This window comes from Podarcis cretensis, assembly GCF_951804945.1.
Source record: "Podarcis cretensis genome assembly, chromosome: 12".
NCBI classification, from domain to species: domain Eukaryota; kingdom Metazoa; phylum Chordata; class Lepidosauria; order Squamata; family Lacertidae; genus Podarcis; species Podarcis cretensis.
In genome coordinates this window covers 10,032,639-10,051,461 of record NC_137181.1, presented here as the reverse complement: position 1 = coordinate 10,051,461, position 18,823 = coordinate 10,032,639, and the positions used below count along the sequence as shown (strand labels likewise).

At 41.7% G+C, this 18,823-nt stretch overlaps 1 long non-coding RNA gene across 1 annotated transcript in view; it reads left to right on the top strand.

Annotated features, from left to right (window-relative positions):
• The window catches only part of LOC307199341, a 37,277-nt gene that overhangs the window by 8,211 nt on the left and 10,243 nt on the right, over positions 1-18,823 (top strand). The gene's annotated exons all lie outside the window — the stretch shown is intronic.

The following is an 18,823-nucleotide window of genomic DNA, read 5'->3' as shown; positions in this document are numbered from 1 at the left end:
AGTAGCCTCTGTACTTAGTGCTGGATGACTTAAAAGCTGCTAGAATCACCTATGGGATGGGTGGAAGAACATCTCATTTCAGCCAAGTGACCATATGCACTCAAAGGCTATACAGGGAGAGCAGGGCTGCTATTTAAGTTATCCGGGGAATTTCTCATTTTATGCCAAGCAGGATCACTGAGAGGTAGATACAGGGGGTACTAATGTACTAATGTACCAGGCCCACTGCCAGCAGAGGCCCAGACTCTCAGTCTTCGTGTGTATGTGTGTTAAGTATGCCTTTAGCTCTCCTACAAAGGAAGCTATGGAGCAAAATGTGCAGATCTCTGTGAGATGATCCATCTTTAAGTGTTTTCACCAATGAGTGAAGCTCTGATTGACAGATGAGTTGTTTAGACACCAAGTAATAGGAATCTCTGTGACTCTAACGAGCTTCTGTTTTATCATCTCCTTTAGTGCACTTTTCCTGCATCTTTCTCATTTTCTAGTCATTGGAATCTCCATAGTTTGCCCTTCTTTTTTTCATAGTAACCAGGATGCATCTTTCCTGTGGTGGATTTGTCTGAGATCAGGTACTCCCTAGAAATACTTGATCTGTAAATAACGCTACACAATAAATATGGGTGATTGTTATCCCTCCCTCCCTTCCTCCCTCCCCCCCGCCGACACAACTACCACTGGCATGGAAGGTTGCTCAGATGGGAATGTGGCCCTTGGTCTGAAAAAGTAATGGAGACAAAGATAGCTTCTAGTCAAGTGGGGGAAGAAGACAATGAATGCCTATTTAAAAAATAGGAAACATTTGGTCCTTGAGCCTGCTGTTAGAGATGAGGGAAATAAGTTTCTACACACATAATAGGTAAAGGTAAAGGGACCCCTGACCATTAGGTCCAGTCGTGGCCGACTCTGGGGTTGCGGCGCTCATCTCGCTTTATTGGCCAAGGGAGCCGGTGTACAGCTTCCGGGTCATGTGGCCAGCATGACTAAGCCGCTTCTGGCAAACCAGAGCAGCACACAGAAATGCCGTTTACCTTCCCGCCGGAGCAGTACCTATTTATCTACTTGCACTTTGACGTGCTTTCGAACTGCTAGGTTGGCAGGAACAGGGACCGAGCAACGGGAACTCACCCCATCGAGGGGATTCGAACCCTCGACCTTCTGATCGGCAAGCCCTAGGCTCTGTGGTTTAACCCACAGCGCCACCCGCATCCCATGACACACATGATATTCTCTGCTAAATATACAAGAGGGTCTAAGAGACGGAATTCTCTCTGTACGCCACAGGAGAAGTGAGGAACCATCTTTTCCTTCTGGGCAGCTTTCCGGAGGATGTGGATACACATGCCCTATCCCATAATACTGGAACGTAGGGTGGAAGGGATCATCCATTGAAACTGACTGGTAGGAAATTCTTGACAAACAAAAGGAAATGCTTCTTAATGCATCACATAATCAGTTTGCTGTTGCATGATGTGGTAATGGCCAGTTGCTTAAATTACTTGAAAGAGGAAGTTAGAATGTCATGGAGGAGGAGAGGTCTACTAAGCCTCATAGTTCTATGGTACTTCCATGTTCATCAGCACTGTGCCTTTAGAGAAAGATGTAGTTCTTGGGAAGCAACTCAACACCAGGTGAGGCCTGCCAGCTTCATGGCCTGATGGTGGGCTTCCTTGAACTTTCTGGCCACTAAAGAGAAGACGATGCTGGGCTAAAGGTCTGTTCCAGCTTCCTGCGTTTTCATGTTTCAGGATCTCTTCCGAAGCCTCACCAATAATTTATTAATTTACTTGCTTCATTTATGCAGCCACCCAATAACAGAGGTTCTCTAGGAGGCTCACAAAAATAAAATACAGTATAAAAAAATTTATAACATAATTTCAATAGAATTTAAAAATGAATTCAGTGATTTGTTGACAAGTGGAAGGAAGTGCTCTGAAGGTACTGTTCCCCTTAAATCTTTAGACTGGGGCACCTGGGTTCAGTACAAAGCATGATGATCGTTTTTTTTGGTATGATATAAATTCACTCCCCGACATTTTTCCTATGTTAAATATTTTCTAGATATCCCCCGAGAGATTGAATATTTGCTGCATATGCTCCAAGTAGTTGATATCTACATTGGATCTTCTGTTGTATTTGAGTTCCCTATTTCATGTCTGACAGTAATTGATAGTGGGTATGTAATCCTATACATTATTTGACAGCAGTTAATAACTCACGTGCAGCGGCATTTAGCGTCTGACAGCATTAGATAGTCTGTATACAGTGGGATTTATTATTTGACAGTATTTGGCAGCTCAGAGACTTAATGTTTCATGCCTGCCAAAATAATCAAGAAAAAGTCCATAAAGCTAAAAGCACTTGTACATGAAACATTGCAGTAAAACCTCACTTACAAGATACAAATTCTGCACAATTTTTGAGTAGCAAAATGGGGAAACCCACTAGATTTTCAATTTTTGGACACTGTTGTTTTCACTCTACCCCATGTGAAATCTGAGTGGTTTAATCCATACAGTTAAGCACTTCTTGCTGTCTTTAATGTTAATACAATTGTTTAATTGTCTTGAGATAGCACTCAATCTTCTCTGTCCATTGAAGGGCTGTTTCACTTGTGAAGTTTCTTTCCAACCCCAGTCTGGGCACTCTCTTCCGTATTTCCTATCTCCTACCATATCTCCCTTCCAACCTCTGCCAGTGCTGATCAGCACTTACCAGCTCAGAACTAAAAGTAGAGGAAGGGAGAGAAGGGTGTGTAGGTCCCTGGTACAGCAGGGACCCCATTCATACAGAGTTCTGTGAGGTGTGCTGGGGTTTACTATTACAGTAACTAAAAAAATAATTATATCTGGCTATATTTAGATAGTGGGAGAGGATGCAACAGGGAAATGCAAAGGAAGTAGGTGAAAGCATCATTAACAAAACAGGAGGAGGAGGACTGGAATGGAAGTGGCAAGGATTATGAGTGAGCAATACAGTTTTTAAAAAATTTTTTGTTTTGGTTGAAGTTGAGAACTGAAGGGATTAAAGGATAAAGTTTGCAAACTATGGGTGGGTTTTCAGGATGAAAGAGGTGGTTCCATGTAAGAGTTATTGCGGTGGCGGGAGTATTTTAAATATGGAAGACAATGGAGTTTACACTAAAAAAGCACACATCAGCAGTCATTCTTGCCATACCTAATTTATGCAGGGTGCAGAAACCAGATTTTCTTGAGAGGTATGTTCTCAGTCTGCACCTCCCAAACTAATGTGGAGCTCAGAACTCAATTATCCACCGGCTTTCATACTTCCTGAATGTCCTAAATTAGTTCTCAACTCAAAAGATATAATGTTCAAAAATGCATATTTTGGGAGAAAATCATTTTAAAATGTGTTTCTATAAATGAATTTTCATGAAGATTTTTTTATCACAAATTAATGTAGAACTGGGGTGGAACATACTTATTCATGAACACATGCAAAAATAACATGGACCAGAAATAGACTGAGTTGCCTATCCGTATTTACATCCTTAAAACCACGTGCTCCTGACAAGCCAGAAAAATGGCAGTGAACATCAGCATTATCTCATTCGAAAGCCAAACCATAAAACCAAATACTGTAGCCTAATCTCAAATAGCCTCCAAAACGTTTCATAAGTGTTTTGACAAGTTAGAAGGGAAGTATGGTATGGAATGTCTTCTGGAGCATCATCCTATAGCCTTATCAGAAAAAAAGAGAAGACCCTGTTTTCCCTATCCAGCTGCAATCACTTTAATTGAATTGCTTTTGAGCAAGGCCCAAAGAATTCTGGTAGGCCCTCCAGATGGTGTTGGACTCCAACCCCCATAAGCCACAGTCAGCTTGCCCCATGGTGAGGGGTGACGGGAGAGTTCAGCAACATCTGAAGGGCCACAGGCTCCCCCACTCTGTAGTACTTCTTGGAGGGAGGTAGGATGAAATACAAATGCAATTGCTTGTTCCATGCTGATTCACCATAACGAAATTAGATTGCCATCTCCCAGAGCCACCACCAGCACGGAAACCTTCCGGGAAACCTGATGCTAAATTACGAAACAATCATCTCATCTGCCAGCCTCTTCTAAGAGCTTTTCCCTCTGAAAACCCATTGCAGGCTAAGCATTTGTCATCCTCTAAAGTGAACCATAGACACAGAAGATGAAATTGTGTGGCTGTTTGGGACTTTCGGATTCTAAAGTGGAATGTGTAGAATATTTACTAATGAATTATTTGGCAGCTCAGGAGAATAAACCAGAGATCAGAACAAAGTTGACTGTCTAAAAAATATGGGATAACATGGCATAGAACAGCTGATCTACTATCATCTCTAGCTTACTCAACTCTCAGCAGTTGAAATTTTAACAATTCTTGTTCCATCATTCATGTGGCAGTTGCACATTGTTTCACAACTATCTTGCTGATAAAGAACGTTATGAAGAAGCTGTTAAGGCTGATAAGCCAAGAGCCCCAAACTCAAATTATCACAGTGAAGTGTGCTGGCAATGCCCTTCAGCGAGTACATTTTACACCTATAATTCCTTTGCCCCTCTCTTGCTGCCTGATTCGTGCAAAAGGTCAAGGAAAAGAGGGAACATAAGTTAACAGTTGTTGGACTTGGTACCATCTGCTGTCTGAATTTGACCCAGAAGGCATTAGATGCTGACTCCCTGAAATTTAGGAATGTCTCATTGTCATTCGGTAAACAGATCGTGAACGTTGATGCCTTATTCTTATTTCTTCTTTGCTGTTAAGATTAATGGCTTTTCTAGTATTGTTATTTTTGGCTATAGACACCTCTTTATCAAATTTATATTTCTCGCCAGCATTCTCATTTACAAAAGCCCTGGTTAAGCCATTGTGCTCAAACAGCATATCCAAAGTTCACAGCCAATTGTGCATTATCTCAAAGCAATAGGAAGCATTGTTAAGGCTGTAACCAGCAGTGGCTTTGGGAGGGGGTGGGCAGAGGTAGAGGCATCTTCCCAGCAGGGCTGGTAGTGGTGACCTGGGGGCCACCACCCCAGAACTCCTATGCCACCATCTCACCTGACACCATACCTTTCCAGATAAACTCAGCGCCGCCATTGCCAGGATGTCTCATGTGCCACTGCTCATAACACATATAAAAAAATGTGTTAATTAAATCCTTGCCAAAAAGGATCAATGGGGCATCGGCAAACAACTGCATTGCTGTTTCATTCTGCTGGTTATGTGTTCTGCTGGTATAGTCTCCTTCCAGTGTGTTTTTAAGTAAATTAAAAGGAAATCCTGCCTCATCAACCTAGAATTCTATGTGTGCTCCAACAGACAGCATACACTTTGATTTTGGGGAGGGAAATGTAAAAAAATAAAAAAAAAATCCCTTGCAAAAATTCTTAAGAAAATTTAACAGTCATAGCATACGAGATCCTCTTCTCTTAGGGATCAATAACTGGTTACAAAGCTCGAAGCAGAAAATGTGGTTAAACAGATTGTTCACAGTGGAGAGAAGCAAAAGATTTTATATGAGGCATGGTGATATAAAACATATTCCTAAACAATTTGGAGTTGAGAGTTCACCCACGAGTTAGCCAGTTTTACAGATAATACCATTCAATTTGGTGTAAGCCCAAGAATACTATGAAGAGTCCCAAAAGAATCTCTCCAAACAGTGTGACCGTACAACCAAACAGCAAAGAAGATTCACTGAAAGAGATTGCATAACTCTGGAAGAGAATATCTAAGTTCACACATACATCAGTTAGGTTGGAACTGATTGTAGCCATCTACGATCAATACATTGGGTTCATAGTAGAGGCTCATAGATAATGTCACCCAATAAATACTGGCAATAGAAAAACCATACTCTATGCTAGGAATTATTAGACAACTGATGAAAATGTAAGTGCAATTGTCATAATAGCTTATCTATGGTGCAACTACACATGGAATACTATGAAGTTGTGATTGTTTCATTTCTTTTTTAGAAGAAAAGATGCTTTGAAGAGCTAGAGAGCATGCAAAAATTCATTCTTACTCTTGTTAATACTAGAACCACATCCAATTAAATTCACAGTATACTTTATGAGTTACACATTTAAATAAGATTCTAAACTTTCACCCTGCCTTTCAATCTCATTGTCTCCTGAAATAAACCCATTTTAATAATATTAATAATAATCTACTGTTTGATAGGTATGTATAATGAACATTTTCTGGGTTGTTAGATCAATCCATTTATTGACCCGGTAGTATCAGATTTCCAAATTCTAGCCATAAGTTAATTAATTTAGTTGATTACCTCTCACCCATAAAGTAAATTACATTCATTCCAATCCTTAATTCAACCCCAAGGAACTGGAAATCAATAACACTATATTCAAAAGCAAATTATGATTCTCCCTCTTTTCCTCCATGAAACAAAGAAGTTTTTACAGTTGGTGGAGTTTTTTAAAAAGAAGATAAAGACTTCACCCCAGATGAATCTAAAAAGAGCTTTGGTTATCAAAAATGCACCAAGATGCGAAAATGTTCTTGGTGCTAAACATCCCTTCTCCCTCTTGGGGAAAGGAGGGAAATTATAAACCACAAAAGAGACTTACATGTTTTTCCTGGCTTTCTAAATGAGGTCTCTAGGCTTTACTTAAGTCCAAATGGACACCAATTTCATCCCAGTGTCTCCCAACGATGAGAAAAATCCCATTCATTGTTGCTGCAACCTTTTTACCATTTTTTCTTTGAGCAATTTCTTCTCCACGGTGTCAGAGCTCAGTTTGAGAGAGAGAGAGTCATTTGTCTGTGGGGTGTGTGTTGAGAAAGGGAGGGAAGAGTGAGTGTTTGTTTAGATGCTGAAAGTGGCTAATGCGGTTTTGCACATTCTCCTGGGGAAAACTGTAACCTGAGTAAGCAGAGTTGGGAAGGCTCCTCTTTGGCTCTTCCTTGGAGACATTCTTTTAGCCCTGTAGAGAGCGAGACTCTTTTTTGATGGAGCTATACACCGTCGCCTTGCACCAATGGATCTTTTAAAAAGTGTTTATTTTAAAAGAATAGGCAAGCTCAAAAGAAAGCATGCTTTTGGAATTTTTGAAATGTTTCAAAATTCTACACTCTGGATCCAAGGGGATAAGCACTGAGCTTCAACGCAGTTGGGATTTTGGGTCTCTCACTAGCTTCAGATTCCTGCACCATTCAACAAATCATTCCCAAAGCTCAGGGCAAATTAAACAGGTAACAAAAGAAAGTGAAGAACGTCATGCAGGCATGCACAAGAACCACAAAAGAAATCTCTTTGTATCACCCACCTAACATGTTAAATGAATTTAACACAGCAAATTCACACTAGGTAATTCACAATATCTTGTACTGGACTCCCTTCCATTGGTGAACCAGGGTGCAAAAAGAGGAAAGAAGACAGCGCAAGGTGTCAACGTTCAAGAAAAGGAGAACACAAGATCAGAAAGATTATGTGCCTTAGAAAGTTTGTTCTTGCTAACTCCTTACATCTCCACTGTACTCTCTTCTCTAAAGAAAACTAAGCATGGCAGTGTGGACCATGGAACATCTAGCAGATAAGGGGAAAACACTAACCAGTTGTGCGAATTGGCCATTTGGCAAAGTTGAACAAAACTTACAGTTTCATAGCAAGTACACACTAATCTGGGGATGTGAGGAAAAGAAATGGGATCACAGAGCCTTGGGATTCATTATTCAGGTCAGCAAACACTCAAGGGAGGATGACTGAGCTGGGATACTAAACTGCATCATCAACCAGTTTAGATAAGACTCTAGGATCCCTGACTGGGCAAATGAGTCTTCACCACGCTATGCATGGCACTTTACGGGATAATGTGGGTCCAAATTCTAATAGTATGGGGTGAAGAGGAAAAAGGAGAATGGGAGTGAAAATATTGAACTGGCTGCATTTGCTTAGGGTTGAAGATGAAGACCAGTCTCTTGGGGAGGGACAATGGGGGCAGTTGCTCTGGGCATCATGCATGCATGGGGCCACCCCACTATCAATAATGATAATTGGTGCTATGGAGAAATACTTCTGGATATATTTTTCACATCTGACTCCTGGCTTTCCAAAGAGGTGAGAGGTACCCAGACTTGTCTCATCCTATTTTCATGACTGCCCTGTGAAGGAGGTGAAGCTGAGAGACAGTGGGTTATTCAAGGTTAGCCAGCTTCAAAGACTAGAAGAAACCCTGTTCCCTGCAGTCAAAGTCCAACACTTTGGCCACTGCACCACACTTTCTCTACAGGTATTGTTGTAGGGTAGATTGGACTGATGCTCCAGGAAAGCTTTGGGGAAACCTCGACCATGCTGCTAAATTACCGTAATCCACACAGCATTGAGATAGATTTACTCAGCCACTTGGCATCACTGTCTTGGCTTATGTTATGTCAAATTAAGAGCACCTAGAAGAGGCAGCACATTCAGACCAGTCAAATGACTCCTTGACCAAACTCAGTTTGCTCCCTTTCAAGGTGTAGTTCTAGCTACCCAAATTTTTAATCTGACTTCTGGGTGGCTACAGAAGAATAGTTCCAAGCCGTAAGATCCTACAGTGTGCCTGGACATAAGAAGCTGCCTTATCTGTGCCAGCCCTATTTAGGTGTAGGGGGAAGGTTTCTCCATACAGTTGTTTTTGTGGTGTAATGAAAGGGGTAGTAAATTATTAGTTGCTTCATTTATGATTGTCATACATTTCGTGCCAGGAAGGGGAGAGGTACTTGTGGGATTTTCTGCCTTTTTGTTGTTGTTTAGTCGTTTAGTCGTGTCCGACTCTTTATGACCCCATGGACCAGAGCACGCCAGGCACTCCTGTCTTCCACTGCCTCCCGCAGTTTGGTCAAACTCATGCTGATAGCTTTGAGAACACTGTCCAACCATCTCGTCCTCTGTTGTCCCCTTCTCCTTGTGCCCTCCATCTTTCCCAACATCAGGGTCTTTTCCAGGGAGTCTTCTCTTCTCATGAGGTGTCAAAATAACTTGACCGGCTTTTGAATCTGTGCATCTATTCCCTAGTTTAGCTATGTCCTGTGTGCAAGAAGTACTTCTTTTGTAGGTCCTTAATCCTTTATCATTCAGTTTCATCAGATGGCCCCAACTTCTAGCATTATGAGGGAGGAAGATACACTTTTCCCTATCTAGTTTCTCTTCCACACCATTTATATATACCACTGTCACATCCCTTAATTAATCTTGTTTTCCTAAACTAGAAAGCTGCAAATGAACTCAAGCATTTTTTGTTGGAGATTGTGTGCTAGATGACCGAGATCACAGTTCTAGGCACATTGGTGGCGCTTGAGCCCCTCTGAACTAATCTGAACACATTTTTAGTAAGCAATTGCTGATTTGAACTGACCCCAGAAATTCTTTAAAAAATTGTCCACTAGCACCTTAGAGACCAACTAAGTTTGTTCTTGGTATAAGCTTTCTAGTTTATACATGCACACGAAAGCTTATACCAAGAACAAACCTAACTGGTCTCTAAGGTGCTACTGGACATTTTTTTATTTCTTTATATATTTCGACTGCGTCAGACCAACATGGCTACCTACCTGAATCTAGAACCCTAAAATTCTGGCAGTCTTAGGTTAAAGAATTCAGCCTGAAAGATTAATAGCAGAATGAAGCTTTGTGTGTTTCAATTCCGACACACAAGCATGCAGACTGATGCTGTTCTCATGATTGCACTGCCAGTTTGCTATGGCTTATGTTGCTACAACAAGAAGGAGTACTCCATGGGACTATTTTTGTCTGCATGTTTGGGAATTGAGACTTTGGAAGAAAACTGGCTGTTAATTGTTCCTGCATCCATACTTGGAAAGTGATTATAATCAGGTAATGACAAACTGGGCAATTGCCTGATGGTGCATTGATTGCATGATTGGCTGGATAATTATCTCTGCAAGTGTTTTGGACTTGAGGAAAAGGAATAATGAATATAGGACTTTGAATAAGGGACAGGTCTAAAGGCTTCTTTGAAGAAGTTCTCTGCGGATTTTTCTCTCCTGCATAAAACTGGCTTCTCATTGCAATTACCCCATGAGTTTGCAGCTCAGTACAAAGATGAGAGAAAACTATGGTTCAGAGGGGTGTGTGGCTCAGCACTCTTTAGGTGACTCCTCCTCTAATTCAGTCCCTGCAGAAAAACACTACCCAGTGTTCCAAATGGGTAGCAACAATGCAGAAAACTGGATGACTGGATAGCCAATATGGTGTTTAGATTTGGACTAGGGTAGCCCAGGTTGAAATCCCCAATCAAAAATGATGTACAGTGGTACCTCGGGTTACATACGCTTCAGGTTACATATGCTTCAGGTTACAGACTCCGCGAACCCAGAAATAGTACCGTGAGTTAAGAACTTTGCTTCAGGATGAGAACAGAAATTGTGCTCCGGCGGCCCGGCAGCAGCGGGAGGCCCCATTAGCTAAAGTGGTGCTTCAGGTTAAGAACAGTTTCAGGTTAAGAACGGACCTCCGGAACGAATTAAGTACTTAACCTGAGGTACCACAGTAGTGACTTTCACAAGGTTGTTATTATAAGGTAAAATAGAACAATCCCTGTATGTTGTGCTGAATTCTTAGGGAGGAAGAACAAGGAGCATGTGTAATAGTCAATAGAAGAAACATTAAGGTTCCCTCTATACATCCCTTTTATTGTGCTTTCATGATTATTTGTGTTGTTGGTGTTATTAGGGTGCTTATATGTGATCCTACATTCAGGACTGGCTTGCCCATGAGGCAAAGTGGGACGATCACCTCAAGCAGCAGAAGCCCAGAGGAAGCAGATCCCAATGTAGTTCTTTATTCTTCCCCTGCTCCCTGACGTAGATCTTCACTCACCCTTGCCCGGCAGAGAGGGGGAGCCATTTTGTGGTTTGCCTCAGGTGCCAAAATGTATTGGGCTGGCCCTGCCTGCATTCAATACTTGCAAAAGCTTCAGGGCAGTTGTACTGCTTCATTAGCAATTGGTGCTAGGAGTTGGGTGGCGATGGTTTTTTTTTTTTTTGTCCTGCTTTTGTTGCACTATAGTGCTGGCAATGTGCTCAATTAGATTTGCTTCTTTGTGATGTAACCATCCCCTTCATGCTTCCAATTGATGCCAGATACTGGCATTCTTATGGGGGTTTTGTGTATGGAATTGAGTGAAGGTTTAGCACAGCAATCACGGCCTGAACAGAATAACTTTCAAAGTGTAAAAATGAAGGTATGGTCGCATGGTGTCATATTGCAATGCGAGTATTGAAGAACTACAGTAATAAGGTGGCGAGCAGGAAAAAGAATAACAGCAGGCTGTATAGTTTCCAATTTACAATAATTTTCCAAAAGCCTTGCATATTTTCACCATTCACAACTCAAACAGTGGTAGAGCCAAGTGAGCCTCAGAGGCAGTGCATTTCACAATTGAGGTGCCACAGCCAGAAAAGTCCTGTCTTGCATGCTCTGTGCTAAATGTTAGATGGCAGAATTTACAGAGCAGGGAGTCCACTGACGAAATAAGAGTACAAGTAGACACATACTGAAGGAGGCAATCTGGGTAAACCTGAGGAGCACATATCTGAGAACAGGGAATTACAAATATTAATAATGCTGATCTTTGGACAACAAAGATGAGCCAACTGTTGTCCTCTACCACTCCAACAAAAAGAGAGAGTAAGACATTTTGGGTTGAGTTTGCAGAATGCAGGAACAGAGAAATGACTCTAAGAGGCTAAGCAATTCCCTTTGGGGGTAGATATGGCACAGAGAGCAGCTTAAACGAAATGGACAAAGTAAATACTGAATGGATGGTAATGGACATTTGATAGAGGAATTAATTCTTAAAGATGGGAAACCTTTCAGTATTGTATATATGCTTACTGCTTGCAAAGAGCAGTGCTCATTAAAACTAATGCACGGCTATTTACAGCAAAACCCATACGAAGGAAGCTATGGAGTTCTATCAGAGATAAAGCCTTTCCAGATGTTTCTGAAAGTGCAGGGTTTCTCAAACGCAAACACAAGAAAAGTAAGAGCATAAGAAAAGGCCTTCTGGATCAGACCAAGGTGTTTATGGGGATCACACCAACAAGGCACAAAAGACAACAGCCCTCTCCTGCTGCCAAAATGACTTGGGGGAAAGACTGAAGACACATCTTCCTTAGCTGTGCTGCTGCTAGCTAATTAAGGGTTTGCTAAGCACTGGAGCATCCAAATTACGTCTCTGCTATGTAATGTGTGGTGTGGACTATGTAGCAGTGCAGACAGAAGGTCCTGAGCTAAATTTCTTACATCCTTGGTTAAAAGAATCAGGTAGGAGTTGATGGGACAGACATTTGCCTGAGACCCGAGAGAGCCAAAATAGGTAGATAGTCAGGTGCTGAATAGCCAATACTTCCCTTTTACACAACTTCAATATATGTGTATGGTCTGCCTTCAAAAATAGCCCAGGAACTGCATTTGATCCAGAATAGAGCTGCAAGATTATTCTATGGGACTGGGCAGTTTGACCATATTATACTTCTGCTTTGTCAGCTGCACTGCTTCCATTCCATTTCTGGGCCCAAGTTAGAGTGCTGGTCTTCACCTTTAAACCTGTAAGCAGCTTGGGACCAGATTACCTGAAAGACTACCTTCTCCCACACGTACGTACCTGAACCTTAGGATCCTTTTCAGGGGCTGTGCTCAGAGTGCCCATGCCAAAACAAAAGGAGAGGGCCTTTTCAGTATTGGCACCCCAGTTATGGGATTTCCTTCTATAAGAGTCTTGCCTGGTCCTTTTGTTGTGGTTTGTTTAGTGCCAGGTGAATACACTTTTTGTTCTCCCAGTCCTTCTCAATAACTTAGGTTTTTGCTTAAGATATAGAAGCATTCAGAGTACTTTGCGTTATGGTGTGGCAAACAAATGCTAGAGAGAGAGAGGCCAGTTTGAGGCATGGGTGTAGCCAGGATTTATGTTGGGGGTGGGGAGACTGAGTTATCTGTAACACAAATGGTCAGTTAGTTAAATATTTTTATTTATTTACTTGATTTAGGGGGGCAGCTACCTCCCCTGGCTATGCCCATGGTATGAGGCAGCTTCTTATATTCCCTATGAGTCTTCTATCCAGCAAGTCCCCAGTCAGAACCCACCTGTCTCTTAATTTCTCTAAGGGCCTCTGCTGACAGTTTCACTCGACGGCTGAGTTGAGTTGCCACGCAACTGGCAAATGCATTCCAAAGATATGTTCAAATAAGTTGGTCCACCCCAAACTGGAAGGATGCCCCCGGAATCCTCTGCAAGTTTGCAGGGGATCCTGAGGATCGTGTTTCAGGCTCATAAGAGCCTCTCAAAATAATGCCATTGCAAGTACTACTTGTCTTGTTCCTGCAGAAAGGATGGCCTGGCCAATATGGAAACCACTTCCAAATCAATGCAGGGCACCCCCATCTAAACTAGGAGTGATGCTGAATGAATGAATGAATGAATGAATGAATGAATGAATGGATTCCTCGCCCATAGGACTCTGTAAATGTGTCAGAGATTATAAAAGTTTTAGCAGCATCTGTAGTTGTTCTTTTAGCAGGCAGTTTTCTGGTCCCCACAGGTGGGAAACACCTGCATGTGATACTTCTCTCTGCTTCACTTCTTCTAGTCTACTTAACTTCAATAAACTATGTCATGGGAAGTTTCTTGGAACTGGGAGGTAACTATATATAGCAATTTATCAGGTTCTTCGTCCAGTAAGGGAATAGAGGATTCACAGTGGTGTGGAATCTTTTTTTATTTATTTTTACAAAGCTAACTGGTTTCATCAGAAAATGACAAGCTACCTTCAGTAATAAACTCCCTAAAATAAGACACATTATGAATTGTGGGACATATTTTGCTCTCCATTACCATCCATTGAAAACAGTACCCTTCTTTATTTTGCTCAACTTGGTGATTTAATTGAATTATGTTAAGAGCTCTGAGAATCAAAATTAAGAAAGCAATATCAAGCTGACTTGACCAAAAAAAAAATTAATCTGATTGCAAGAAAGGATAATAGATCTTAAATGGAAATTGTTCTTAGTATTACTAATGTACAGAACGTGATTTGATCACTTATTATTATTATTATTATTATTATTATTATTACCCCAGTGAATTGATTTAGACACGCATTATGTTCATTCGCAGAAGTTACACATCTGCATATAAACCATTTTAAGTACAGGGTAACAGGAACTCACTTTAAAGAGTAACAGGAAATGGCAAATACAAACGCATGGTGAAATCATTTGGTTACAAAAGGAATGTTCAGCTCTTTAATGGCCTAATGCATGCTAAAATAGTGTGGGGTAATTTGCTCAACACCTACTTAAGCAGAAAGCAGCAAGGAGGGGTGAATCTTTCCTACTCTTAGAGAAGGAAAGCAATCTATTGCATGTCAGAAAAGCATCAGGGACCCTTTAGAGATACGGTAAGGCAATGTGAGTGGCTGGGTGAAGATTAAAGAGAAGCATCAAGCAAGCCTTTGAAGCATATTTCTAAAATCACATTTAAATTCATCAGGTGTCACTTAAAACATTTATATCCTGCCTCTCCTGCCCATTTGTGATGGCTTACGCCCTGCCCCCCCCCCACAAAACCCTCAAAAACAAAAGTACCACTGAAACAATGTGTCTCCAGAACAATCAAACATGTGCTAATTAAATGCTCAGGTTACTGGAAAGGCTTGCAGGTTCCAAATGCAAAGACCTGGGCATTTATCTGTGGGAGAGGATCTTAGGATCTGACTTGATTTTCTTTGTGCAAATGGCTTCCAGGAGAGAAAGATGTGTTTCCTGTTCATACAGAAGCTACTTAATAATAATAGTAGTAGTAGTAGGGGAAGCAGGCGTTCAAAGAACAAGTGATCACATGAACGTATGTGTGTAAAACAGGCCATAGCTATGATACATTGAATGAGAGCTTCCAATTATTTTGTGTAAAACCTAATTGTAAGAAATCAATCTTTTAGTGTAGCAGCACTCCCTGCCCACTGGCACCTTCGCTGTACTTTTTTCAGTGCCTGCTAAAAACATTTTTATTTAGGCAAGCCTATCCATGTTAAGTTGTGGGTGAACATATCAGACGACACAGTGATTCTTCAAACAGCTCTTGTTTATTCACAGGCCAGAACAGAACTGAACTGAAGAGTTCAGCCAGCCTGCTTATATAGAGCTCCACTAGAATGCAACAGTAACCATTTTCTGTAACTATCCAATCACTGAACGTCACTTTCGATCCCTTATTTGCATATGTGGACCTCAGTGAAAACTATCTATCCCCCTGCTGGCCCAGGGTGAGAACTTCAGTACATAACAATCCAGATATGTAGAATGCTGACATTTCAACCTGCTTTTTAGGGTATCATTGATTTGAATTTTGGGGGGAAAGTTTTAGATAGTGTTAAAAACTTTTTTTACCGGTAATTTCATTGCTTAGTTCTTTTTCTAAACTGATTTGAGTTTGGTTGTTTTTTACAATCAAGTGCTACATACATGCGATGAAATAAATTAAAAGGGCAGGGGAAAGGCAGATGTTCTATGCCTATGCCGAAACAGGAGTCCCGTTTTCAATAAATGATTTGGACCCCCCCCCTTTGAGTAATCTTTCAGTAAAGGGCAGATACAAATGTTCAGCTCATTTCTTTGCAGCACAAACCTCTTGGCAAGAGATAGAGAGATGGGGGAAAGGACTCTGCATATTGCCTCTGATTGCCTCCTTCAAAGTAGACATTGTATCTGTAGTGTAATATTATGCATCATCTCTGCATCCACTCTAAAGTAGGCAAGCCACAGTAAAGTGCCCAGCCTGATCCCATCCCCCTCATTTGGCAAATGTTTTGCCAAGAAAAAAGGATGGGTTTGGGATTTTGCGGCAAAAGAGAGATTTTTGTTTTTCAAAAAGAGCACCGCTTTTCAAACAAAACTTTCCACTCTGAAAAAAGTGTTGGTTCACCAGGCTGGTGAAGGCTGGCATAAAATGTTGTCAAGATGTATCTCCCAGCCTGACTCCTGGGTAAGTCCAAAAAGCACAGGCAACATGGATTGATGCCATAGCATCAATGGAGGGGGGGCGGTTCTGAGATCTCACTCCACTTAATCCCAAGGCATTGCACGCAGTGTTACAAGCACAAGTTGCAATGCGTTAGTGAGTCAAACAGGGGTTACTCATAAGGAAATAGGTTGGGGGGGGGCTGGCAGAACTTGGGTTTCAGATTTTAGTGGCACCCTATGCAATGCCAGGGACGCAGGTGGCGCTGTGGGTTAAAGCCTCAGCGCCTAGGGCTTGCCGATCGAAAGGTCGGCGGTTCGAATCCCTGCGGCGGGGTGCGCTCCCGCTGCTCGGTCCCAGCGCCTGCCAACCTAGCAGTTCGAAAGCACCTCCGGGTGCAAGTAGATAAATAGGGACCGCTTACCAGCGGGAAGGTAAACGGCGTTTCCGTGTGCGGCTCTAGCTCGCCAGAGCAGCGATGTCACGCTGGCCATGTGACCCGGAAGTGTCTCCGGACAGCGCTGGCCCCTGGCCTCTTAAGTGAGATGGGCGCACAACCCCAGAGTCTGTCAAGACTGGCCCGTACGGGCAGGGGTACCTTTACCTTTACCTTTTTATGCAATGCCAAAATTCGGCACCACCACCCCTCTCCCCGCTTCTCGTGCTCCATTCTAAATGGAATTCTGGCACTGAAGGCCTTCTTGGTGGTGGCGCCCACCCAGTGGAACGCCTTCCCATCAGATGTCAAGGAAATAAACAACTATCTGACATTTAGAAGACATCTGAAGTCAGCCCTGTTTAGGGAAGTTTTAAATATTTTGCTCTGTTTTTAATCTGTTGGAAGCCACCCAGTGTGCCTGGGGAAACCCAGCCAGATGGGCGGGGTATAAATAAATTATTATTGTTATTGTTATTGTCATTATTGTTATTTTATATTATGGGCACCCAGTGAGACCAAACTGGTTGCACCCCTCTAAATCCACCTCTGTGGTGGGGAGCATATCTTTAAGAAGGGCAGATAGTGCTTGGCTGATGGCATATTAAGATAAACTAGAAAGTATACTTGTGGGGGGGAGAGAGAGCAATAAATAATAAAATTCCATCTCTAATTGCTGCATTTAGCTGTAGCTGGGTAACAATCTTCACAATGAATAATCCCTGTCATAAACCATAGTATATGAGTTACGGTAGAGTTCCCTGTATATTTTATTTACCACATCCTGCAAATTTCATTAGCTCTTCAAGGGTCTGTGGCCCTTTGAGTTTTGATAAAGACAAGCACAAGTAACTAATATGGCATCTTTATATAAAATAATTGATGCCATTTCCTAGAGAGGCGTTATGAAGAATAAATGGCTTTTGAATGCACAATGCACCCTCTTCTACAAGATTCCTCATTCTCCCTACACAACTTTGAAGAATTAAGACTTTTATGCTCTTGATCTAAATTCTAAAGAAAGGTGTCTCAGAAACCAAGAAAGATAATGCAAAGTTATTTCCTAAGGACTTGTAACCCTGATCTGCCTGTCCACATGGTTTAAGGTTTCCTAATATTATAGTGGGATATGAAGACTGTAGTTTTTTCTTGTCTAGCTTACCTGTTTCAAATCATCCAGAAGCAGCTTCCTGCTCACCACACATGCCCCATGAAACGAATTGTCAGACTGCCATGACATACATTTACAGATAACATGCTGTTTGGGGTACAGATGACCATAACTAAAGAAAGGTGTTTAGCAGGTTGCACTCCTGGAGCCTGCTTTTAGAAGGCTGTAACTAGCATTAAATTCCACCCTGTATGGTGCATTAGAAGGGTGGAATGTAAATTCTTAGACAGACTGGCTTTGGAAGATGTGAATTATGGATTTCCTGTGTCACATGTAGATGCTATAAACCAGGAAGTTCTCAGTTCATAACTTATCCATGAACTCTACTATGTTTACTAGTTTTCCCCTCTTTCCACCAAAATTCTGGTACTATGGAACCAGCAAAGAATTTGCAACCTTTCATCAACTACATTTCCCAGGATTCATTGAGAGAAGCAATTAAAATGCAAATGACATAAAATTTGCATAATTTGGTAGTGAAGATATGTCTTTTTTTAAAAAAAAAAATGGGTGTAGCTAGTGCAGGGGACTTCAGGATGCAAGTGGGGACATTTGCCTCTTGGGGACTTTTCGAGTTTAGTAAATAAATGCAGAGACCACTTCCAAAATCAGTGGTGGAGCAAATAGTTTCACAAGTCGTTATTTCAGTAATTGGGAAATTGTGGGGTGTACTGGGCACTAAAAGCTTTTAATGTTTTAAAATATTAGAAGATACTGCCACCTAAAGGTGTTTTGACTGCTGTGCAGCTGTCACTTTTTACAACACATTTCACACCAAGCGTTCAACAACCACTTTTGCAAGGTGGAAAAAAGCATCTGGCCACATATAGCAGGTCTGGAGCACCCCAAAGTCCATGGAAGGGTCAGTGGGGACTGTGCTTTGAAAACTGTTGGGATTCAGACACAGAAGTGATACAGACAGCGTCTACTTGCTGGTGGAGAAAGATCAGAGTTGGAGTATTTTGCTTCATTTTGCTTCCAAAGCCAGTGCAGTTAGTTAATAAGGGACTTCGGAATTAAATGAAGGACATGCTCATGCTGTAAGAGGGAGCCATTTCCCCCAGGCAATAGACTTTTCCCCACTGTCAGGACTTGCCAGGTGATACAACAGCAACACTCGGGCTGCAAGGTCTACTACAAGAGCCTTCAGTTGTTGCCTTGCTGGTGCAACATCTGTCTTATTCAGCTCCTTGTTTCTTGCCTTATTTTCTGTATGGAAAGCTTCTCCAATGGTTTCAGCAA